Source organism: Lycorma delicatula, chromosome 2 (genome assembly GCF_047948215.1).
Source record: "Lycorma delicatula isolate Av1 chromosome 2, ASM4794821v1, whole genome shotgun sequence".
Taxonomy (NCBI): domain Eukaryota; kingdom Metazoa; phylum Arthropoda; class Insecta; order Hemiptera; family Fulgoridae; genus Lycorma; species Lycorma delicatula.
Genome location: NC_134456.1, coordinates 81,517,964 through 81,527,765, shown reverse-complemented (window position 1 = coordinate 81,527,765; position 9,802 = coordinate 81,517,964).

The window sequence follows — 9,802 nt, the reverse complement described above, 5'->3', positions numbered from 1 at the left end:
CAGAAAAAACTATGAGGATAAATCAAATATAAACAGGATTTTATTTTAAAAAAATTATTGAAAAATAAAAGGCAAATATAATTACTTTTCTTACTTTCCTGCTTTAGAAATACATTCCCACCAAGAAGGAAGGTTTTTTATCATCATCTTCAGCCTTCCTAGATCTTTAAGTGGCCCAAGCAAATGAAAATCACAGGGTGATAGGTCCGGGCTGTAGGGAGGATGATGAAGTTGACCCCAATGCATTAGTTTTTATTGAGACCGTTAGAGCTGCAGTATGGATGGGGTGTTGAGGAGGATGGTCTCTTAAATCTGTTGGCAATATGCAGCCCTCATTCGTTCAACAGCTTGCAGTAGTAAGCAGCATTGATTGTGTGTCACTCATGCAAAAAACCAATGAGCAAAATGCCTCACCGGTCGAGAAAAGCTGTTGAAAGAACCTTGCCAGCTGACAGTTGAATCTTGGCTTTCACTGGGGCTGCCTCCCCTTTCTTCCACCACTCCATACTGGCTTGTTTCTACTGGGGAGTGTAGTGGTGTGGACCCACATTTCATCGCAGGTGATGATCTGACTCAAAAATGAATCACCTTCTTTTGTAAACTTCTCATCTGCTGTCAAAAGGTGAGGGACCTGCTTAATCTCCGGAAAATTTCCATCGCTTGAACTCCTTCAAGAGCAAGAAATTTTATTATTATGCGTTGCACAGTGGAGGAGTGCACCCTGTTGCTCCGACATTGTTAGCGTTACTGATAGCTCCGATATTGTTAGCGTTACTGATAAATTGGTTGGGATTGTGGAATGGAATTCTCCTAATGACCCACCCCAAGCATGGGGCCCAGTCCTACTAGCTGTAGATGCTCAGGAACAAAAATCTCGTGTATATTTAATTTACCCTCGTAATTGAATTCAGTATGTAATTTTTTGATAATTTAACTGTTATATTCCAAATGTGATTAACATTCTCTACATGTGTGGAGTACATGCTAAGTGCAGACTCTTGATTTTTCATGCACATATTATGCATCATAAAATTCATACTTGCTTATATCTTTAAATCTAAATTATAACTACTCATTAACTGATACGAAATTTCAATTTAAAATCATTAAAATACCATGCAGACACTATAAATAAACAAATTTAATTTTAGGACAGCACAGACAACACATTTTAAATTACATATAACAAACATATACACATATCACAAGTTATATTTTTTTAACATTCTTAATGGATCTTAATGATAACATTAATATTAACACTGTAATTATTATTTCTTGCTTCTTTTCAAAAAAACTGCTACATTACTGATCAGTTTTTAATGCCTTTTAATAGCTCTACTCAGTACTATTCAATTTCATACTACTTTACAAATTTTAGGCCATATGGCTGATGTGCTCCGTTGGTATTTGTTTTAAAATTGTACATACACCCTCTTTTGTCTTCATCTAAACTGAAAGGTTAAATAGTTTAATGAGATCAGATTAATATTTTTAATTACGACGGTTGTTCAGTAATAAAAGAAACAATGAGTAGAAAAGTTATTATTTATTAAATGACAATGATACTTAATACAACATAATCCCTAGACGCATTTAGACACCTGTCCCATCTTTCTATGAGCTTTCTTATTCCAGTAGTAAAGAATTGTCCACCTTTGTATCAGAGACATAAAACTCTTGAAGACCAAACAAAAAAAAAATTTGATAATGTGATATCAGACCTGTAAGAGGATGTGAACACTTTTTGACCCAACTTTTGAATAGTTTCCTGTATCTTTTGAGTGGTATGGGGCAGGCATTTATGATACAGAAGAATTACACTTTAGCTAACCAGGATATTGCCTTATTGTGGGTTTCACTTTGTTTTCTAGCATGTCACAATAGTACTCCCTGTTGGTTGTGTTGTTCTTCAAAATAATCACAATAAGTTTATAGGCCCAAAACTTCACCTCATTTTAAGATGTAGATTTTGAATTCTTTCTTGGTGGGCAAACTTGGAATTTTCCATTCCATATTCTACATTTGGATTTTTTGAAATGATGAGTCATAAGTTATAGCTATCTAAAAAAAGCATTATCTTCTGTTAAAAATTGTCATTTAGCAGTTCAGCATTTTCCCAAATGTTTATGCATATGTGAATACATCTGTTAGTACGCTTTTTTATCATACTGTTTTAACTTTTGTGAGTGAATTTCAGTCAGTTTTACTAAGTCAAAAGAATATCTTATCGGAACATATTGTCCTTCTACAGTACATATTTCAAGTGGAGAAAAAATTTTGAAAAAATAGGTTATAACAATGGAGATTCTTTTCAAACATCAGCTATTTTCTATGTCAGAGATGCCAACTCTATGACAGACAGTTTCAGTTTATTCTATTAGAAAGTTTTACCGTTGTTGCAATTTGTTTCTTAAATTATTGAACAACTGTTGTGATATTGTAATTATCATTGTTATTAGTAACAATGATAATTACAATTATCTATATATAATGTATATATAGATAATTGTAATTATCTATGTAATGTTATTTAACATCACCCTAGTTAGAGCAGCATGTTCATGTTTAGATCCAGTATGTTGCTAGATCTTGTGGAAGTTGCTATTAACATGCTTGTACAAAGATATGGGTAAATACTGAACATTTTGGATGTATCCCAACGCTGCATCATACAACTTAACAGTTAGATGAGCTGTTATCTTTATGAACAATACAGATAGAAATTAATCAGTATTTATTATATTGTGTATATGCAGTATTATGTAGACCTTTTAACAAAAGACTTTTAACTGAGCATGGATTTTACTTTTTAATTTTCTTTGACTCTTTCTAAAAAAAAAAAAAAGAACAGCCCTAATTGTTTTATATTTGCAATTAATACAGGAAACAGCTTTCCATAATAAAAATAGAAAATAATGAAAGGCAGTTTGTATGGTTAACAGTTAACTGGGTTATCGTGACACAGTAACTGTAAATTGCAAAACAGAATGAAACCACAACAGATGCATACACAACGAGCATTTCAACAGTACTGGTGTATTAATTGAACGAGTCGGAAAAATTGCTCTTTGTTGATATGTCAGAATCTACAGTAAATGAATCATGCACATACAATTATTGCCTTCTTTATAATGATTTATATCTGTATCCCCCCTGTTAAAAAAATCATTTAACATAATGTAAATAGGTTTTTCTAAAAAAATGCTTAGAATTCTGTAAAAGAAGCAATACTTCAAAATGTTATCAAAAAAACTGTGGGTGATTATTCTCTGCATTCAGAATAATAAGTTCTACACTAGGAACACAATAAAATATTTGCCAAAAACTGTGTATTATTAAAGTTAATGAAATGGCACTGAAAGGACAATTATGAGGAGTTAGAACGACAATACACCATAAGTAGCAGGATTTTGTTATTTCATAGTAAATGTATTAAGGATAAATGAATTAAAGATGTTATCCAAAGCACAGTGGCACACTTCAGAATGGACTTTTATGCAGAAAATCTGCTAGTATCAAACCTAGGATTTTGGAATTAGAAATTTAAAAAAAAATGTATGAAGTTTAGCACTTAATACCAGCTGAATATGTAAAATAAGAAACAAAGAATTGGGGCTTTTAAAAATATGGATAAAAGAAGCTAGTTTTAAATTAGGTTGGTTTTGTATAAAATGAGGAAGTGAAGATGCATTTGAGGGAAGTGGATGACCATGGATTAAAAAATTTAGAATTAGCAACGTAGATGTAATAGGAGCAGAGAATAAAAGTAGATATATAAAATAAATAATTGAGGATAAATAAGTTATGCAATTGTTATAGAAGTGGAACAAACTAGCTAATTGTTTGGAAAGAAAAGTCATGTCAAGTTTTAAGTGAATTTTACTCTTTGTTGACATGCATACTAAGAGATGTACTGTTCAAACCATGTGAAATTTGAAAATAAGGATTCAAAAACTATTTCTTTAGCATTTTATCATATGCATGATTTGTAAGAACTTTAGATACGTAATTTTCAATATAATCTACAGTGGCCTCAGAGCACTGCTAGATTAATTTCGTATTATTAACCACATCACTGTGGTTTGAATGTAATCATTTCATAATAAAGTATAAAGTGAGAATAGTATGCACCTACTAAACTAAAGTGTTTATGCACTGTCATTTTAAAGATTTATTTATATGACTAAGAAATAAAACACCTGGGAAGTTTGAGCTATAACTTTTCGACCAGTTAAATTAACAAAATATCCCTAATTAGTTTACTCATTATTTTACAGTTAAATCTAAATGTGGGAAACATTTTTTATATTGCACTTGGTATTGCAATTTTTGATGTCTAACTTTGACAAAATGTATTTGATGTTAAAGAGTTTCTTCTTTATCTTATGGTGTTTAAGAATTATTTTTGCAGTTGGGTGTCCAGCTCCAGCAATTTTATCAAAATATTTTTTTGATAATGCTGTTCAGGTATTAATTAAATTTTGAAATCTAAATGTTTAATGTTTTTATTTTAAATTTTTTGATACCTAATGATTGTGTTATTCTATAATTAAATGTATATTATGTTAACATTTTCAGCATGGGGTCTCTGATGCAATCAAAGACAATAAGAATTGACTTCCTATCCTAGGAGTGATCCTTTTAACCTGTAAGGAATATTTGTTACAATTTTCAATTGCCTAATTTTTTTATAATCAGTTTCCTAATACTTCTGGATATTTCATCAATCATTAAACACAAATAAATTCAAATTGTTTATTTTCTGTTGACTTCATCAGTGACAATGGATAGCCTTCCCCATTTCTTTCTTGTATCAATTTCATCACTTTTTCCCATTTTAAGGTCACAATATTATTTTGCTAATAATAATCCCTTTACCATTAAGAAACAAAAGAATATATATGTTGCCACCTTGTGGTAGCCCTGAAAAGGGCTGTTTGTGCATTTGATGAGGTAGCCCTGAGAAAGGCTGTTGGGTCCAGTTGCTGTTCACTGGCGACATTGGCTCCCTCAATAGGTTATTGCAGCTTGTCCATTGGAATTGGATCAGACTTCTCCTCAGCGGCAGTTGGGTACCATTACAGTGTAGCAGTGGTGGCCCACAAAGCCCCACAGTGTTGAGTCGGCATCAATCTTATTTCGCTGAGGCAGTCCTTGTCCAGCTCACCCTTCACTGCTATGCTTCTGACGCTAGCATGCTTCATGCTAGGCCGGGCAGCTCTGGTGCTCTGGCAGGGATGTTAACATCCACTAAGAGACCATGTTGGATTGGCCTTGGACTTCTTCCTTATTCTGTTGGTGGTGCGAGAGTGAATGCTTTTGCATTCCTGTCTCTGCTTATAAAGCTGCTGATGCATGGTGGGGTGCTATGCCCTCAGCTGGCATTATGAGGGATTACACGTACAGATGCATATATGAACTGCAATTCCCATGATATCTTATCTGCTAGTGTTGTACTTATTGATATGAAGGCACAGCATGTGGCAACAATTTATATATATATATACATACACAGTGCATTTGGAAGGTTGCTTTGTACTGGAATTATAGAAGTGGTGATAAAACTTCTTTAATTATTACTATGTATTTATATTTCATTATTTGATATTACGATAGCTGGAACAATTTATAAAAGGTGTTGAGATGACATCCAACATTAATATAACAGTGCACATGTTTCAATTTATTTTCAAACACTTTAGCAAGTTGATGTACTGGAATGTCTCTTATGTATGCCATTATTGCAGTTGTTAATTGGTCAATTGTACATACAAGGTCGAACATTCACGAGCTGTTAGGGAACTTGAGAATACATTCTTTCTGAACCTCCGTATTAACTAGATGATCCACTAGGAGTGGTCTATAGTGGCTGGTTTTCTTTGTGCCCTTGCTGTGTGGTCTGCAGAGGGAGATTAATCAAAGTACTTGATCGTGGTAGGGTTCCGGCTTAGACATTGAATCGGTTGGAGGGGTGCATTGGCATTATGCCGCTGTTATATTGGTATTGTTTGTGATTCGATTTGGGGCTCCCACTGGTGAAAGTGGCTGCGCTGCCAGTGTATGGTAACCCATGCAACCGGGGGCGCATGGCTTCCCTCTGCCAGTGGCGGTCCTGATCATGACTTGGTAATGCCATGCGAGACTATGATGGAACCAGGTAGGGGTGCGGAGTTTGTCCCTGGCTCCTGCGAGGACCGGAATGAGGTTATGTTCTCCTTGTTAGGTGACCTAAATTGGTCGACTTATTTGGGTGTACGTCTGAATTTCTATGTTGTGTAAGACAAAATTTTTATTAGTATGAGTGTAGCACTGATATAACTTTAAACTCTTCCATTTTCTGAGGCATTCATAGTCACGAACGTCACTGTCAAATCTGGATTAGGCGCGGGGATCGCGCTTCCGCATTTTCGGTTAGTTAATTTGAGGGAATCATGTTAGGTTGGATGTCTGTTTGAGGCCTACGTGAAGGTGAAATTTGTTATGTATTTTACTGTTGCAAATGTCTGCTGAGGCATTTACATCGGTGGCATCCCGACCAAGGTCTGGCTGATGACTCTGAGATGTAATCAGTTAGAGGGTTTAAAGACGACTACTGGTAAAGCCAGTCAGGGCTCGGAACAGAGGGGATGGTGTGGCGACCGGTAACATCACAAGGTCTTCCCCCTATAGGGTTGGGATGGTCAATTGTGCATGGTCTGTTGCAATACACTGCTTCTTTTGCTGCCCCCCATAGAAATTAAATTTGAGGGAGTCAGATCAGGTGAACGTGCAGGCCACAACAAACCTCCCTTGAAATGATTCATTCACCAAAGACATTTCATAAAAAAGTCATTGACCTGTCAGCTGTGGCACCATCTTGTTGGAACCATCCATGATTGATTTCCACTTCTGTAAACTGACTTATGAAGTTTGTTAAAACAGCACAATGATCATTATTAACAGTATTCTAAAAAAAGATTGGATCCACAACACGCATTCTATTCACAGCAACCTAGACTCCAATTTTTGCTTCATGTAAAGATTGTGTAATTCATGTGGGTTTGTTGTCAACCACAGTCTTGTATTTTATGAATTAATTTACCCTTCCAGATGAAACCATGCTTCATCTGTAAAAAAAAAATGTAATTGAGGATACCTAAGGAATTTTGGTCAATAAAACGTGGTCTTCCACTTCAAATCAGTGTCTTCAACAGAGTCTGTTGTCCGAAATTTTTTGTTAAGAACTTGAACTGCTTGTACAATATGTATAAAATACAACAGTCATATGTAATAATATATGTTGTAGCTACTTGATTAAAATTAAAGTTTATTTTTTGATATTTACCTTGATTAATCCCAAATTACCAAAGTATTGATGTAAAATTTACATTTATCGAAAAGTGAGCACTCTTTTCTAAACTGTATTTTTCTTTGTTATCAATTTTTGTAAATGTTTTATCATTAATTTTTAATTGATAATGGTCCAAAATTCAGAAATTCACCACTGAAACAAAATTTATTATTAGTCGTATAATGCAAAGGTAATGATGATAGGTTTATAAGATAAACTAGCAAGGGCTTTTTAATGATTTTTCAAAATCATTTATTTCATAGCCAAAACGCACATAGGATCAGTTTCCTACCATACATGAAAATAAAATTATCTCAGAGTGTTTGTGATTAAGGTAAAAAATAACTATGTCAGCCTGAAGATTCTGAATATTGAAACAATTATAAAGTGCGTTACCACAGTATCACAGGAAAATTATTGAAAAAGGAGCTGAATAATTAGCTCTGAAAGGTTCCTCTGGTAAAACAAATTCCATGTGATTTGAAAGTCAATTATTTTTAAAATATGAAAGCAAAGCTTCAAAAGTAATAAAAATCAATTTTTAAAAATAATGAGCCATAAATAAATTTGCTTGTTAAACAAACAAAAATTTCAGAATTAAATATTTTTTCTAACTTTTTGAATGAGAGTAATAACAAAAAAATAAAGTTGATAGAAATACAATTTCTCTATTTTCCTTGACAAAATGCAAAAGTAAAAAAATAACATTTCTGAAAATTTTATTTAGATCATCAAATTTTTGATCTATTACTTTTGTCTCCATTTATACAGTGGATGATTTCATTTATTGTTGCAGACATACTTTTATTCCAGGTTCAAAGAAGTCTCAATTGGTTATCAAACCAATCCTATGTGGACTGCAAGAAGAAATGCAATTTTCTTGAAAAAAACAAACATGTTAGAGCTTAGAACCTGTTAACTGAATAAGGAACCCTAATTTGCAGCATTCACACCCTAACTTGTAATTCCTATGGGAGCTTTGTCATGATTTTTCTTGACTGGGCCAAGCAATCTCATCAATTTCTCACAAAAAACCTTTCACCTGATGCAGATTCCTTCTTGTTACATTAAGGGCTCATGCTCCCCAGACCCTAATCAATTAACAGAACTTGTCATTAAAAAATACTACAGAAAGCATATCTTCAATGCTAGAATTTTCATCAGTTTATAATTTAAAGAATACATACAATTAAAATATTTTATATCTACATAGTTAAAACAAACAATAAAGAAAAAAATAGGCAATTATAACCAAACAGGTTACTTAAATACCATTTAACATCTAATAGTAATAAAAAATTTTGTTATTTACTTTGACTATATAAGTTATAAAATAATATATTTTATTTACAACTAAATTAGGCAAGACCAGTGTATTGATGACAATAATGTTGAAATTGCTTTTTTTGAATTTTATATTTAAATGTGTTAAATTCGGAAAAATTAATGCATACAAATTAAAAAAAAATGTATGCATACTTGCATAACTATTGAGACTAGTGTGCAAGTACGTAGTGATATAAAAAAGTACCATACAATTCATGTTTTTTCCTTATTAAAAATGATCCAAGAATCTTTCTATTCTCATTTTGGTTAAAACTTTCAGAACCATATGCATAATTAATATACAGAGTGATAAATTAGTATGGTCTTTGTATACAAAATTGATTCACACATGATCAATTTTGCTAGGCCATCCTAGAGTCTGAAGGAATACTTCTGACACATACAATTTTTAAGTGGCTTTGTTTTATATAAGTAACTTAATATATTTAAAATTTTATTTTAATTAAATGTATCTCAGTTTAAATGCATGTATAAAAAATATTCACATTGTCTGCAGAGAAGTGTTTAAATTCTGTGCAATGACATAATAAAGAATGCATGAATTACCTATAAGGTATACTGGTTTTTTATTGAATTGTAAAGAACTTCAGTACAGTGCCTTCTCCCATAAAATGTCCTTACTGTTTATTATGTACACAAAAAGGGATGAAAAAACTGACAACCTAATTTATTTTCCATTATTTATCCTACTTAACTTAAAGAATATGTTTGTAAATTTACCAATCTTGAAAAAAAACACTCATATTTACAAAAAAAAAAAAAAACAAATTTACATTTGAAAGTTATATATTTCAAAGTTACTTGTGGTGATTTCTTTGGAGCAGTCTTTCTATCAAATTGTTTTGAAAAAGTTTCATAACATTACACGTCTATCCTTTTTGAGATTTGCATTGGTCAATGATCAACCAGAATAACATTTACTGGTTCCTATATATTATTTTGATGTCTGATTAGATGAGTAGCTAACATCTTTCTAAAACTAACAATATCTATAAATTTCTTTTCATTAATTTTATACTATGTTATTGCACTGATAACTACAGTTTTAACAAGTAATTCAAAAAGAATTTTCTTGTACCATTTCACTCCATTTCTTATCAGGGAAGCATAAAATTTTAATTG